At 48.0% G+C, this 14,555-nt stretch overlaps 17 non-coding genes across 17 annotated transcripts; all 17 read right to left on the reverse strand.

Moving 5' to 3' along the window:
* Positions 1-7,411: 7,411 nt before the first annotated feature.
* On the reverse strand, positions 7,412-7,552 carry LOC141167775 (U4 spliceosomal RNA). Its single transcript, XR_012251565.1, has one exon. It is a non-coding gene; the product is annotated as a U4 spliceosomal RNA (small nuclear RNA).
* Positions 7,553-7,832: 280 nt separating this feature from the next.
* On the reverse strand, positions 7,833-7,973 carry LOC141168098 (U4 spliceosomal RNA). The gene has a single exon (XR_012251850.1). It is a non-coding gene; the product is annotated as a U4 spliceosomal RNA (small nuclear RNA).
* A 280-nt stretch (positions 7,974-8,253) lies between these two features.
* LOC141168520 (U4 spliceosomal RNA) lies at positions 8,254-8,394 on the reverse strand. The gene has a single exon (XR_012252254.1). It is a non-coding gene; the product is annotated as a U4 spliceosomal RNA (small nuclear RNA).
* Positions 8,395-8,674: 280 nt separating this feature from the next.
* On the reverse strand, positions 8,675-8,815 carry LOC141168527 (U4 spliceosomal RNA). Its single transcript, XR_012252261.1, has one exon. It is a non-coding gene; the product is annotated as a U4 spliceosomal RNA (small nuclear RNA).
* A 280-nt stretch (positions 8,816-9,095) lies between these two features.
* LOC141168273 (U4 spliceosomal RNA) lies at positions 9,096-9,236 on the reverse strand. Its single transcript, XR_012252015.1, has one exon. It is a non-coding gene; the product is annotated as a U4 spliceosomal RNA (small nuclear RNA).
* Positions 9,237-9,515: 279 nt separating this feature from the next.
* Positions 9,516-9,656, reverse strand: LOC141167805 (U4 spliceosomal RNA). Its single transcript, XR_012251594.1, has one exon. It is a non-coding gene; the product is annotated as a U4 spliceosomal RNA (small nuclear RNA).
* Positions 9,657-9,936: 280 nt separating this feature from the next.
* On the reverse strand, positions 9,937-10,077 carry LOC141167648 (U4 spliceosomal RNA). Its single transcript, XR_012251441.1, has one exon. It is a non-coding gene; the product is annotated as a U4 spliceosomal RNA (small nuclear RNA).
* Positions 10,078-10,357: 280 nt separating this feature from the next.
* On the reverse strand, positions 10,358-10,498 carry LOC141168490 (U4 spliceosomal RNA). Its single transcript, XR_012252226.1, has one exon. It is a non-coding gene; the product is annotated as a U4 spliceosomal RNA (small nuclear RNA).
* Positions 10,499-10,778: 280 nt separating this feature from the next.
* Positions 10,779-10,919, reverse strand: LOC141167816 (U4 spliceosomal RNA). The gene has a single exon (XR_012251605.1). It is a non-coding gene; the product is annotated as a U4 spliceosomal RNA (small nuclear RNA).
* A 279-nt stretch (positions 10,920-11,198) lies between these two features.
* LOC141167813 (U4 spliceosomal RNA) lies at positions 11,199-11,339 on the reverse strand. The gene has a single exon (XR_012251601.1). It is a non-coding gene; the product is annotated as a U4 spliceosomal RNA (small nuclear RNA).
* Positions 11,340-11,619: 280 nt separating this feature from the next.
* On the reverse strand, positions 11,620-11,760 carry LOC141168201 (U4 spliceosomal RNA). Its single transcript, XR_012251947.1, has one exon. It is a non-coding gene; the product is annotated as a U4 spliceosomal RNA (small nuclear RNA).
* A 280-nt stretch (positions 11,761-12,040) lies between these two features.
* On the reverse strand, positions 12,041-12,181 carry LOC141167846 (U4 spliceosomal RNA). The gene has a single exon (XR_012251633.1). It is a non-coding gene; the product is annotated as a U4 spliceosomal RNA (small nuclear RNA).
* A 284-nt stretch (positions 12,182-12,465) lies between these two features.
* LOC141168355 (U4 spliceosomal RNA) lies at positions 12,466-12,606 on the reverse strand. Its single transcript, XR_012252093.1, has one exon. It is a non-coding gene; the product is annotated as a U4 spliceosomal RNA (small nuclear RNA).
* Positions 12,607-12,885: 279 nt separating this feature from the next.
* On the reverse strand, positions 12,886-13,026 carry LOC141167759 (U4 spliceosomal RNA). Its single transcript, XR_012251550.1, has one exon. It is a non-coding gene; the product is annotated as a U4 spliceosomal RNA (small nuclear RNA).
* A 280-nt stretch (positions 13,027-13,306) lies between these two features.
* LOC141168368 (U4 spliceosomal RNA) lies at positions 13,307-13,447 on the reverse strand. The gene has a single exon (XR_012252105.1). It is a non-coding gene; the product is annotated as a U4 spliceosomal RNA (small nuclear RNA).
* A 279-nt stretch (positions 13,448-13,726) lies between these two features.
* LOC141168484 (U4 spliceosomal RNA) lies at positions 13,727-13,867 on the reverse strand. The gene has a single exon (XR_012252220.1). It is a non-coding gene; the product is annotated as a U4 spliceosomal RNA (small nuclear RNA).
* Positions 13,868-14,147: 280 nt separating this feature from the next.
* Positions 14,148-14,288, reverse strand: LOC141167905 (U4 spliceosomal RNA). The gene has a single exon (XR_012251687.1). It is a non-coding gene; the product is annotated as a U4 spliceosomal RNA (small nuclear RNA).
* Positions 14,289-14,555: the final 267 nt, after the last annotated feature.

Genomic DNA, 14,555 nt, shown 5'->3' on the forward strand with positions numbered 1-14,555 from the left:
GGGGACAGCAGTCACACCTGTTTTGGGGCACAGACCTGCCACCTCTTTACCCGCAACAGCCAGCGTGATTGGCAGGTCATCATTTTCTTTGGAGGTGGTAACACCAGCTGGTGTTGAGCGCTGTCCGACATCGATAGCACCACCTTTGGATCAAGGCAACCTAACATGTCCGCCTGCATCTTCCTCACAGACCGGCAGTTTGCCGGGGACACCCTTATCAACCCCGTCTAAGCACAATAGCCAGCCCTCGGTCCCTCAGATGTGGACAAGTAAAAGACCATTTCCTCCTAGCCATGAGAAAGCTAAGAGGTTGAATTTCACCATCTGCAAGCTCTTGGCTACAGAAATGCTGCCTTTCCGCCTGGTGGACACAGAGGATTTTCGAGACCTTATGTCCGTCGCAGTGCCCCAGTACCAGATGCCCAGTTGGCACTACTTCTCAAAGAAAGGTGTGCCTGCGCTCCACCAGCATGTCGCACACAACATCACCGCTTCTTTGAGAAACTCTGTGTGTGACAGGGTGCATTTCACCACAGACACTTGGACGAGTAGGCATGAACAGGGGCGTTACATGTCGCTGACTGGGCACTGGGTAACTATGGTGACAGCAGGACAAGGGGCTGCTGTCCAAGTCTTGCCGTCCCCACGAGTTGTGCGTCAATCCTCTTTATGTCAAAGTTCCTCCACTGCTTCTGCCTCCTCAAACTCCTCTCGGTCTTCCACCTGCACCCAAAGCCTGTCTGGTCATGCCACAAGCTTTCTAACTGTGCAGAAGGGATCCTGCACACCTCCTTACTATGCTGGCAGTAGGGCTCAACGTCATCAGGCGGTTTTTACATTGAAATGTCTGGGAAATGTGAGTCACACAGCTGAGGAGTTGTGGTCAGCTCTGGAGAACCAATTTCATGAATGGTTGTCTCCACTGGACCTGAAACCAGGGAAGGCCGTGTGCGACAATGCTGCAAACCTGGGTGCGGCCCTTCGCCGGGGCAATGTCACACACGTGCCTTGTATGGCTCACGTGTTGAACCTGGTTGTCCAGCAATTTTTAGCCCACTATCCCAGACTAGATGGCCTTCTGCAGAGGGCACGGTCGCTGTGTGCTCACTTCCGCCGTTCGCATCCCGCAGCTCAGCGACTTACATCTCTACAGAAGTCGTTGGGCCTGCCACTTCACCGGCTAAAATGCGATGTGCCTACCCGGTGGAATTCAACTCTGCACATGTTGCAGCGACTGTGGCAGCACCGACAAGCCCTGGTGCAATACGTTCTGACGTATAGCCTGGGCCAACGAGATTCAGAGGTGGGGCAAATCACGCTGGAGGAGTGGTCTCAGATCAGGGACCTATGCACCCTTCTGCACAGTTTTGAAATGGCGACGAAGATGTTTAGTGCTGACGATGCCATTATCAGCATGACTATTCCGGTGATTTACATGCTGGAGCACATGTTAAACAGAATTCGGAGTCAGGTGGTGGCACAAGAGGAGGTGGAGGAAGTAGAGGAGGAGGAGTTGTATGCGGAAGGGCTAACATCTGCAAGGTCCAGACGGTCGGCAGCACCAAGGCGGCAGGCATGTGAGGGTGGGGGAGATGGTTTTACCAGGGCGCATGGTAGCAGCCAAACTAGTGAGGAAGGTGCAGGAACCCAGGAGGAAGTGGAGGACGAACTGATGGAAGACTCATCAGATGAGGGAGACCTTGATCACATTTCTGTTGTGCGAGGTTGGGGGGAGAGGACAGAGGAAGGAAGCATGATTGTTACCTCGCCACCAACACAACAGGGACTTGGTGCTCCTGGATGCGCAACACACATGAGTGCCTTCTTGCTACACTACCTGCAACATTACCCTCGAATTGTGAGAATTAGAAATAATCCTGACTACTGGGTTGCCACACTGTTAGATCCCCGGTACAAAAGTAAATTTGCAGAAATTATTCCTGCCATAGAAAGGGATGCACGCATGCAGGAGTATCAGCAGAGACTGTTGCAGAATCTTACATGTGCTTTTCCACAAAATACCAGTGGTGCACGTAGTGAATCTCACAGTTCCAACTTGCCAACCGTGGGACCGTCAAGTGTTCAGCACTCAAACCGTAACAGAACCACAGTATCTGCTGGTAACATCAATTTTGCGGAATCATTTCACCACTTTTTTAGCCCATCCTTTGCAAGGCCACAGGAGACAAGAAGTCTGACACATAGTCAACGCCTAGAGACGATGGTACAGGAGTATCTCCAAGTAAACATTGAAGCCACGACTGTGTCACTGGACCCTTGCTCTTTTTGGGCTTCCAATCTGGATAAATGGCCGGAGCTAGCCACTTACGCCTTGGAGATCTTGTCATGCCCTGCAGCCAGCGTTCTGTCTGAACGTGTGTTCAGCGCTGCTGGTGGTGTGCTGACAGATAAGCGCACGCGGCTCTCCACTGATAATGTAGACAGACTCACGTTCATAAAGATGAACAAATCATGGATCCGAAACGACTTTTCTACCCCTGTGTCATCCTGGGGAGAGTAAAAGCTTGATGATTGGTTAAAATCACCCTACCAACCGTTTTAAGCTTTCAAATTACTAATCATGTTTATCTGTATCTTGGCTGAAAAATAATTTGGGCTTTGTAGCAGTGTGCAGCACTGATTCTATTAGGCCATCTATAATAAGCTCCACCAGATTTAAAATTACTAATCATGTTTATCTGTATCTTGACTGGAAAATAATTTGGGCTTTGTAGCAGTGTGCAGCACTGATCCTATTAGGCCATCTATACTAAAGCTTCACCAGATTTAAAATTAATAATAATTTTTAGCTGCATCTAGCACGGAAAATAATTTTGGGGCTCCGAGATGCGCAAAACACATAAGTGCCTTCTTGCTGCACTACCTGCAGCATGACCCTCATATTGTCAGAATTCGAAGTAATCATGACTACTGGGTTGCCACACTCTTAGATCCCCCAAACTTTTCGATCAACCTTTTCATTTTAATAAAGACCAAAAAAATGGTCATTTTTGAAATTATAAGCATTAGCAGGTTGTTAGAAACTGAAATCAAGCAGTTTTCAACTCAAAACTTTATTCTAGGTGATGTTACATTTTCACATAGGACCCCTTGTTCGAAAGGAGCTTCTGAACTCTCTCGTCCATTGAATTTGTCAGGTTTTGGATGGTTTCTGCTTCAATTGTTTTGCATGAGGACAGAATATCCTCCCAGAGCTGTTGCTTAGATGTGAACTGCCTCCCGCCATCATAGACACTCCTTTTAATGATGCTCCAAAGGTTCTGAATGGGGTACAGGTCAGGAGAGCATGGGGGTCACACCATAAGTTTGTCCCCTTTTATGCCCATATCAGCCAGAGATGCAGATGTTTTATGTGCAGCATGAGATGGTGCATTATCATGCAGAAAAATGATCTTGCTGTGAAATACACGGTTCTTCTTCTTGAACCATGGCAGGAAGTGCTGTTTGAGAAAATCCACATACATTATGGAGTTCATCTTTAGCGCCTTCAGGGATCCTAAAGGGGCCGACAATCTCTCTCCCCATGTTTCCAGCCCAAAACATTACTCCACCTCCTCCTTGTTGGCGCTGTAGCCGTGTTTGCGTGGGGTGTCCATCAACCAGCCATCCTCCACTCCATCCATCTGGACCATCGAGCGCTGCATGGCACTCATCCGTGAACAAAACAGTTTTGAAATCAGTCTTCATGTAATGTTTGGCCCACTGAAGCCGTTTCTGCTTGTGTGAAGTGGATAGAGGAGGTCGACAGGATGGCGTATGCACAGCTGCAAACCTCTGAAGGACCCTGCATCTTGTTGTTCGGGGGACGTTGGAGGCACAAGCAGCTTCAAAAACTTGTCTGCTGCTATGACAAGGCTTTTTTGCCGCTGCTGTTTCAACCTGACGTAATTGCCTGTAGGAAAGAGTCCTCAATTTGCCCTTATCAGCACGCACACGTGTGTACTGTGAATCAGCTACATACTTCTTGATTGCCAAGACACTTCATCCTGATCATCGCACAATGTTGATTGTAGTCATGCCTTGACCTAAACACTCCACAATTTGTTGCTTCTCAGCAGCCGACACATCCTTTTTCTTTCCCATTTTGGCAGAAAATGTAGGCTGCTTAATAATGTGAGACAACCTTCTTAAGTAGTCTTGCCTTTCATTGGACACACCTGCCAAACTAATTAGCACAGGTGTCTGCAATTGCTTACAGTGATATAAAGAGCCCTGACACACATCACCATCAATGAGTTTAACTGACAAACAAACAAATTCTTCCCTTATCACTCCTAAACACTTTTTGCATAATAATTTGGAACGCAGTGTACATGTGCTTTTCCACAAAACACCAGTGGTTCACGTAGTGAATCTTACAGTTCTAACTTGCCAACCATGGTCTGTATGGAGTTGTTCAATAAAGGGCCCAAAATTAAGATAACATAGATGGGAGAGGTCTCTATGAATAGGAATTCCTAAGTATTTGATACCCTGTGAGGGCCAGGCAAAGGGAAAGTTGGACTGGATGGAATCCTATATGGATTTGGGGAGGGAGACATCAAGGGCCTCAGACTTCGCTGCATTGATTTTAAAATTTGACCATGTAACAAAGTGATCTATTTCAGCCATAACAGCATGGATGGATATATGTGATTGAGTGATATATACTAGGACATCATCAGCAAATAGAGAGCACTTGTACTCGGTGCCTCCCACCTCAATCCACCTAATATTGGGGTTATGGCGAATTGATGAGAGCAGGTGCTCCGTCACTAGGATGTATAAGAGAGGGGACAGAGGACATCCCTGCCTTGTCCCATTGGTGATTGTGAAAGGTGATGAAAATGTTCTGATGCACCCCCTGGGCCTTGGGACACCCGGAGCCGGACCTTTTTTGGTGGATGCTGGTGGTTGTAGTCTTCGTGGCGGCGACCCGGTTCCGTGGCTCAGGGTGGTCAAACCAATGGCGGAACTATTTATGTGGTTTTGATGTTTAAATGTCCGACTACGCCACCCGTGGATTGCGGTCAGAGTGAACCGCCGCTGCAGGGCAGACCGCTGAGGCTGGTGTTGTGGGTGCAGCAGAGCGTAGCATAACTCCCCACGGGAGGAGTATAGCCTCAGGGCAGTGTATGCGGAGGATGGGGGTGATGGTGCAGGGCAGCAGCAGTAACGACACGGAGTCAGTGATGCAGTCCAGGGCCTTTACTCACAGTTCTTATTATCCAGACCACGTCTGCAGGTAACGGCTGCCCACGTCGTACTGTGCTCACCAGGTGAGGGGCTCAGACAACTCCCAGATAACTTTGGAGCGCTTCACAGGACCCCCTTTGTGTGTCCTTTGTCTGGCCTTTCTTACCAACCCTTCTGTCCGGCTGCCTCGGGCCTCCTCTTGGTAAACTTGGCGCCAGTTTCCCTGACCCTATGTGGTGCCTTCCTAGCGGGTGTATCGAGGGGCTGCGCCACATAAAATGTCAGAGCCTCCGGTTTCTAGCTGAGGGTCGTTTCCTGCCTCCACTAGTTTCGGGGACCGGTCTCCCCCTTTGGCTTGACCCCTCCACGCAGGTGGATTCGGGCGTGCGGTGGCGACTCGCCCGTCCGCACCCCTGGGATCCCTTCATTCCTCGTTCCTGGAGCCTTCTCCGCTCCTCTTCCTTCCTTCTCCCTCTTCCAGGCCTTGTCCTCTGTTACTAGGCCCGCCTCCGGAGCAGAGCTCATGCAGAGCCCCTGCTCCCTGCCACTTCTGCTCAGACTTCTCTGCACTGAACTAAGATGGTGCCCACATTTTATACTCCCTTCTCAATGCACCCAGGAACTGCTTCCTCCCTGCTCCTGCACTACAGGGTTCCCCTTCCTCAGTGTTCCCTCCCCCCACTCCAGCCAGGGACAGGGACTGTCGTGCCCATCTCAGAGGCATATTGGTCGCTCTGCCCCACGGCAATGTGGTGTAATGCATGCAGGTGTCGGGTCCTGATCCACACTCCATCCTTACCTGAGAGTGAGATATCATACCTCTGGGTGAGGTGCAATACCTCTGTAGCAACCGAGCCCTCAGGGTGCTACAGTTCCATTTATCTTCAGCCTAGGTGACGTATTGTGATACAGGGCCATGATTTTGGCTATAAAAGGGTCCCCTAGACCCCTACCCCAAGCTTTTTAAGAGAATCATATATGGCGTGCCAGGAGACTCTATGGAATGCTTTCTCAGCATCCAACGAGAGTATCTAATTACAAATTTTTAACTGCATCTAGCCCAGGAAATACTTTGTGCCTAGTAGCAGTGTCTGCTAGTCAGCGGATTATCCCGGCTGTTAAGCAAGCTACACCACCTGTAGTTTAGACACTTAATTTTTTCAAAGGAAATGCTTCGGGACCATGGGATACTCAGTGAAGAGCATCAGGAGGCACCCCAAGGCATAGGGGCTGGGACTGGCAGTAGGATGCCTTGCGGTGGACAGCCGAGCTCGATCCTTATAAAAGCTTTTTAACTGCAGCAGCTTTAGTGGACGCTACTGGAGCTGGAATTACGCGGCTGCTGGCATGAGACTTGCCCTCCAATAGATCCTTGTAAATGGATTTAAAGTGTATTCATTAAAATTAGAGAGACAATTTAAATTAAAAAGCTTAGAGCTGCCTCCACCACAGGGGGGCTCGCTCGACCCACCAGCGGACAGGCACCAGTATTGGGAGAGGGGGGCTGGCCATCAGGGTTCACCGCGGCTCTGGCACAAACCCGGCGACACGGAGGTGGCACGGGCAGGAGCGGACTGGCCGTGTCAGCTTCTCACTTTTTGGATTTTAGAAGGGCATGACATGCCTATAACTGTGTCTCCCCCTCCTTTTACTCCTCCACCTCTTTTATTTTCGCATGACTATATGTACTTGTCACTTTTCCATGTGTTAGTTATGTCTTCTGAGCAGTTTGTCAGCTTTTGGACACCTTTGAAGGTGTTTTCTATGTGTTTCTATGTATTTTTGTTTGCCTGCCATTGGTTTTAACGGTGTTCGAAGGTGTTCGACGAACAGTTCGGCGAACACACGGGTGTTCGACGAACCGAACCGAACTCGAACACTACGGGGGTGGCTCAACACTACTCATGGGCTACGATACTGCCACTCCGCAAAGTTAAAGGTACTCAGGTGAACAAGAAATCCCCACTTCCAGGAAGAGCTCGTTTAAGCCATGGTGCGTTCCAAATGACCACTGCCCTTCCTCCGCTGCCGCAAAGCATCCTGGGAGTTGCTGTCTGAGTGCTCAGGAAAGAGGTCATTTTTGGACATTGCGGGCAGATCAGCTCGATCTATCCTGCTCCAAGCAAAAACTATCAATACTATGCAGTGTTGCACAACATTTCCTTTCCCCACTGAGAGGAACTAACACTCTGTCATTTGCATACCACAGATTAAGTCTCCTGAGAGACCAACAAAAATTGCTGATGCCGACTGTATTTCAAGTTATCATGGCAGGGCATTGGGAAAAATTTTCAATTAGCAATAATCACGCCTCGGATAAACCTCAAGGGCTACGATACTGCCACTGCGCAAAGTTAAAGTAACTCAGGTGACCAAGAAATCCCCACTTCCAGGAAAAGATCGCTTACGCCATGGTGAGTTCCAAACGACCACTGCCCTACCTCCGCTGCTGCAAAGCATCCTGGCAGTGGCAGTCTGAGGGCTCAGGGAAGAGGTCATTTTTGGCCATTGCGGGTAGATCAGCTCGATCTCTCCTGCTCCAAGCAAAAACCATCAATACTATGCAGTGTGGCACAACATTTCCTTTCCCCACTGGGAGGAAATAACACTCTGACATTTGCATACCATGGATTAAGTCTCCTGAGAGACCAACAAAAATTGCCTATGCTGACTGTATTTCAAGTCATCTTGGCGGGATATTTGGAAAAGTTTTCAATTAGCAATAATCACGCCTCGGTTAAACCTCATGGGCTACGATACTGCCACTGCGCAAAGTTAAAGTAACTCAGGTGACCAAGAAATCCCCACTTCCAGGAAGAGCTCGTTTAAGCCATCGTGAGTTCCAAATGACCACTGCTCTTCCTCCACTGCCACAATGCATCCTGGGAGTTGCACTCTGAGGGCTCAGGGAAGAGGTCATTTTTGGCCATTGCGGGCAGATAAGATCTCTCTCTCCTGCTCCAAGCGAAAACCATCAATACGATGCAGTGCGGAACAACATTCCCTTTCCCCACTGAGAGGAGCTAACACTCTGTCATTTGCATACCATGGATTAAGTCTTCTGAGAGACCAACAAAAATTGCCTATGCAAACTGTATTTCAAGTCATCATGGCGGGATATTGGGAAAAGTTTTCAATTAGCAATAATCACGCCTTGGTTAAACCTCAAGGGCTACGATACTGCCACTGCGCAAAGTTAAAGTAACTCAGGTGACCATGAAATCCCAGCTTCCAGGAAGAGCTCGTTTAAGCTATGGTGAGTATCAAATGACCACTGTCCTTCCCCCGCTACCCCAAGGAATCCTGGCAGTTGCAGTCTGAGGGCTCAGGGAAGAGGTCATTTTTAGCCACAGCAGGCAGATGAGCTCGTTCTCTCCTGCTCCAAAAGAAAACTATCAATACGATGCAGAGAGGAACAACATTTTCTTTCCCCACTGGGAGGAGATAACATTCTGTAATTTGCATACCATGGATTAAGTCTCCTGAGAGACCAACAAAAATTGCCTATGCTGATTGTATTTCAAGTAATCATGGCAGGATATTGGGAAAAGTTTTCAATTAGCAATAATCACGCCTCGGTTAAACCTCATGGGCTACGATACTGCCACTGCACAAAATTAAAGTAACTCAGGTGACTAAGAAATCCCAGGTTCTAGGAAAAGCTTGTTTAAGCCGTGGTGAGTTCGAAATGACCACTGCCCTTCCTCCGCTGCCGCAAAGCATCCTGGGAGTTGCAGTCTGAGTGCTCAGGAAAAAGGTCATTTTTGGCCAAGGCAGGCAGATCAACTCGATCTCTCCTGCTCCAAGCGAAAATCATCAATACGATGCTGTAGAGCGCAAGATTTCCTTTCCCCACTGGGAGGAGTTAACACTCTGTCATTTGCATACCATAGTTTAAGTCTCCTGAGAGACCAACAAAAATTGCCGATGCTGACTGTATTTCAAGTCATCATGGCAGGGTATTGGGAAAAGTTTTCAATTAGCAATAATCACGCCTCGGTTATACCTCATGGGCTACGATACTGCCACTGCGGAAAGTTAAACTAACTCAGGTGACCAAGAAATCCCCACTTCCAGGAAGTGCTCGTTTAAGCCATGGTGAGTTCCAAATGACCACTGCCCTTCCTCCGCTGCCACAAAGCATCCTAGGAGTTGCAGTCTGAGGGCTCAGGGAAGAGATCATTTTTGTCCATTGCAGGCAGATCATCTAGCTCTCTCCTGTTCCAAGCAAAAATCATCACTAGGATGCAGTGGGGTACAAGATTTCTTTCCCAAGTGGGAAGAGCTAACACTCTGTCATTTGCATACCATGGATTAAGTCTTCTGAGAGACCAACAAAAATTGCCGATGCTGACTGTATTTCAAGACATCATGGCGAGCAATTGGGAAAAGTTTTCAATTAGCAATAATCACGCTTCGGTTAAATCTCATGGGCTACGATACTGCCACTGCGCAAAGTTAAGGTAACTCAGGTGACCATGAAATCCCCACTTCCAGGAAGAGCTCGTTTAAGCCATGGAGAGTTCCAAATGACCACTGCCCTTCCCCCGCTGCCGCAAGGCATCCTGGCAGTTGCAGTCTGAGGACTCAGGGAAGAGGTCATTTTTGGCCATTGCGGGCAGATCAGCTCGCTCTCTCCTGCTCCAAGTGAAAACCATCAATACGATGCAGTGCGGAACAAGATTTCCTTTCCCCACTGAGATGAGAAAATACTCTGTCATTTGCATACCATGGATTAAGTCTCCTGAGATACCAACAAAAATTGTCAATGCTGACTGTATTTCATATCATCATGGCGGGATATTGGGAAAAGTTTTCAATTAGCAATAATCACGCCTCGGTTAAACCTCATGGGCTACGATACTGCCACTGCGCAAAGTTAAAGTAACTCAGGTGACCATGAAATCTGCCCTTCCAGGAAGAGCTCCTTTAAGCCATGGTGAGTTCCATATGACCACTGCCCTTCCCCCGCTGCCGCAAGGCATCCTGGCAGTTGCAGTCTGAGGGCTCAGGGAAGAGGTCATTTTTGGCCATTGCGGGCAGATCAGCTCGCTTTCTCCTGCTCCAAGCGAAAACCATCAATACGATGCAGTGCAGAACAAGATTTCCTTTCCCCACTGAGAGGAGCAAATACTCTGTAATTTGCATACCATGGATTAAGTTTCCTGAGATACCAACAAAAATTGTCAATGCTGACTGTATTTCCAATCATCATGGCGGGCTATTGGGAAAAGTTTTCAATTAGCAATAATCACGCCTCGGTTAAACCTCATGGGCTACGATACTGCCACTGCGCAAAATTAAAGTAACTCAGGTGACCATGAAATCTGCCCTTCCAGGAAGAGCTCCTTTAAGCCATGGTGAGTTCCATATGACCACTGCCCTTCCCCCGCTGCCGCAAAGCATCCTGGCAGTTGCAGTCTGTGGGCTCAGGGAAGAGGTCATTTTTGGCCATTGCGGGCAGATCAGCTTGCTCTCTCCTGCTCCAAGCGAAAACCATCAATACGATGCAGTGCAGAACAACGTTTCCTTTACCCACTTGGAGGAGCTAACACTCTGTCATTTGCATACCATGGATTAAGTCTCCTGAGAGACCAAGAAAAATTGCCGATGCTGACTGTATTTCAAATCATCATGGCAGGCTATTGGGAAAAGTTTTCAATTAGCTATAATCATGCCTCGGTTGAACTTCATGGGCTACGATACTGCCACTGCGCAAAGTTAAAGTAACACAGGTGACCAAGAAATCCCCACTTCCAGGAAGAGCTTGTTTAAGCCATGGTGAGTTCCAAATGACCAAGCCCTTCACCAGCTGCCGCAAGGCATCCTGGCAGTTGCAGTCTGAGGGCTCAGGGAAGAGGTCATTTTTGAACATTGCAGGCAGATCATCTAGCTCTCTCCTATTGCAAGCGAAAATCATCAATACGATGCAGTGGGGCGCAAGATTTCCTTTCCCAATTGGGAGGAGCTAACAGTCTGTCATTTGCATACGATGGATTAAGTCTCCTGAGAGACCAACAAAAATTGCCGATGCTGACTGTATTTCAAGTCATCATGGCGGGATATTGGGAAAAGTTTTCAATTAGCAATAATCACACCTCGGTTAAACCTCATGGGCTACGATACTGCCACTGCGCAAAGTTAAAGTAACTCAGGTAACCAAGAAATCCCCACTTCCAGGAACAGCTCGTTTACGCCATGGTGAGTTCCAAATGACCACTGCCCTTCCCCCGCAACCGCAAGGCATCCTGGCAGTTGCAGTCTGAGGGCTAAGGGAAGAGGTCATTTTTGACCATTGCGGGCAGATCAGCTCGCTCTCTTCTGCTCCAAGCGAAAACCATCACTACGATGCAGTGCGGAACAACATTTCCTTTCCCCACTGGGAGTAGCTAACACTTTGTCATTTGCATACCATGGATTAAGTCTCCTGAGAGACCAACAAAAATTGCCTATGCTGACTGTATTTCAAGTCATCATGGCAGGATATTGGGAAAAGTTTTCAATTAACAATAATCACGCCTCGGTTAAACCTCATGGGCTACGATACTGCCACTGCGCAAAGTTAAAGTAACTTAGGTGACCAAGATATCCCAGGTTCTAGGAAAAGCTTGTTTAAGCCATGGTGAGTTCCAAATGACCACTGCCCTTCCTCCGCTGCCGCAAAGCATCCTGGGAGTTGCAGTCTGAGTGCTCAGGGAAGAGGTCATTTTTGGCCATTGCATGCAGATCAGCTCGATCTCTCCTGCTCCAAGCGAAAATCATCAATACGATGCTGTGGGGTGCAAGATTTCCTTTCCCAATTAGGAGGAGCTAACACTCAGTCATTTGCATATTATGGATTAAGTCTCCTGAGAGACCAAAAAAAATTCCCTATGCTGACTGTATTTCAAGTCATCATGGCAGGATATTGGGAAAAGTTTTCAGTTAGCAATAATCACGTCTCGGTTAAACCTCATGGGCTACGATACTACCACTGCGCAAAGTTAAGGTAACTCACTCAGGTGACCAAGAAATACCAGGTTCTAGGAAAAGCTCGTTTAAGCCATGGAGAGTTCCAAATGACCACTGCCCTTCCGCCGCTACCGCAAGGCATCCTGGCAGTTGCAATCTGAGGGCTCAGGGAAGAGGTCATTTTTGGCCATTGCGGGCAGATCAGCTCGCTCTCTCCTGCTACAAGCGAAAACCATCAATACGATGCAGTCCGGAACATCATTTCCTTTCCCCACTGGGAGGAGCTAACACTCTGTCATTTGCATACCATGGATTAAGTCTCCTGAGAGACCAACAAAAATTTCCGATGCTGACTGTATTTCAAGTCATCATGGCGGGCTATTGGGAAAAGTTTTCAATCAGCAATAATCACGCCTCGGTTAAACCTCATGGGCTACGATACTGACACTGCGCAAAGTTAAAGTAACTCAGGTGACCAAAAAATCCCAGCTTTCAGATAGAGTTTGCTTAAGCCTTGGTGAGTTCCAAATGACCACTGCCCTTCCCAAGCTACCGCAAGGCATCCTGGCAGTTGCAGTCTGAGTGCGCACACAAGAGGTCATTTTTGGCCATTGCAGGCAGATCTGCTCGATCTCTCCTGCTCCAAGCAAAAATCATCAATACGATGCTGTGAGGCGCAAGACTTCCTTTCCCACTGGGAGGAGCTAACACTCAGTCATTTGCACACCATGGATTAAGTCTCCAGAGAGACCAAAAAAAATTGCCTATACTGACTGTATTTCAAGTCATCATGGCAGGATATTGGGAAAAGATTTCAATTAGCAATAAACACGCCTCGGTTAAACCTCATGGGCTACAATACTGCCACTGCGCAAAGTTAAAGTAACTCAGGTGACCAAGAAATCTCCACTTCCAGGAAGAGCTCGTTTAAGCCATGGTGAGTTCCAAATGACCACTGCTCTTCCGCCGCTACCGCAAGGCATCCTGGCAGTTGCAATCTGAGGGCTCAGGGAAGAGGTCATTTTTGGCCATTGCGGGCAGATCAGCTCGCTCTCTCCTGCTCCAAGCGAAAACCATCAATACGATGCAGTCCGGAACAACATTTCCTTTCCCCACTGGGAGGAGCTAACACTCTGTCATTTGCATACCATGGATTAAGTCTCCTGAGAAACCAACAAAAATTTCCGATGCTGACTTTATTTCAAGTCATCATGGCGGGCTATTGGGAAAAGTTTTCAATCAGCAATAATCATGCCTCGGTTAAACCTCATGGGCTATGATACTGCCGCTGAGCAAAGTTAAAGTAACTCAGGTGACCAAGAAATCCCAGCTTCCAGGAAGAGTTTGTTTAAGCCTTGGTGAGTTCCAAATGACCACTGCCCTTCCCCCGCTATCGCAAGGCATCCTGGCAGTTGCAGTCTGAGTGCTCAGAGAAGAGGTCATTTTTGGCCTTTGCAGGCAGATCAGCTCGATCTCTCCTGCTCAAGCGAAAATCATCAATACGATGCTGTGGGGCGCAAAACTTCCTTTCCCCACAGGGAGGAGCTAACACTCTGTCATTTGCATACCATGGATTAAGTCTCCTGAGAGACCAACAAAAATTGCCTATGCTTACTGTATTTCAAGTCATCATGGCAAGGTATTGGGAAAAGTTTTCAATTAGCAATAATCACGCCTCGGTTAAACCTCATGGGCTACGATACTACTACTGCGCAAAGTTAAAGTAACTCAGGTGACCAAGAAATCCCCACTTCCAGGAAGTGCTCGTTTCAGCCATGGTGAGTTCCAAATGACCACTGCCCTTCCTCCGCTGCCACAAAGCATCCTGGGAGTTGCAGTCTGAGGGCTCAGGGAAGTGGTCATTTTTGGACTTTGCAGGCAGATCATCTAGCTCTCTCCTGTTCCAAGCAAAAATCATCAATACGATACTGTGGGGTGCAAGATTTCCAATCCCAATTGGGAGAAGCTAACACTCTGTCATTTGCATACCATGGATTAAATCTCTTGAGAGACCAACAAAAATTCCCGATGCTGACTTTATTTCAAGTCATCATGTTCCAATATTGGGAAAAGTTTTCAATCAGCAATAATCACGCCTCGGTTAAATCTCATGGGCTATGATACTGCCTCTGAGCAAAGTTAAAGTAACTCAGGTGACCAAGAAATCCCAGCTTCCAGGAGGAGTTTTTTTTAAGCCTTGGTGAGTTCCAAATGACCACTGCCCTTCCCCCGCTACCGCAAGGCATCCTGGCAGTTGCAGTCTGAGTGCTCAGAGAAGAGGTCATTTTTGGCCATTGCAGGCAGATCAGCTCGATCTCTCATGCTCCAAGCGAAAATCATCAATACGATGCTGTGGGGTGCAAGACTTCCTTTCCCCACAGAGAGGAGCTAAAACTCTGTCATTTGCA

Source organism: Phyllobates terribilis, unplaced genomic scaffold, assembly GCF_046119375.1.
Source record: "Phyllobates terribilis strain yellow unplaced genomic scaffold, ASM4611937v1 Scaffold_11__3_contigs__length_659146591, whole genome shotgun sequence".
Lineage (NCBI taxonomy): Eukaryota > Metazoa > Chordata > Amphibia > Anura > Dendrobatidae > Phyllobates > Phyllobates terribilis.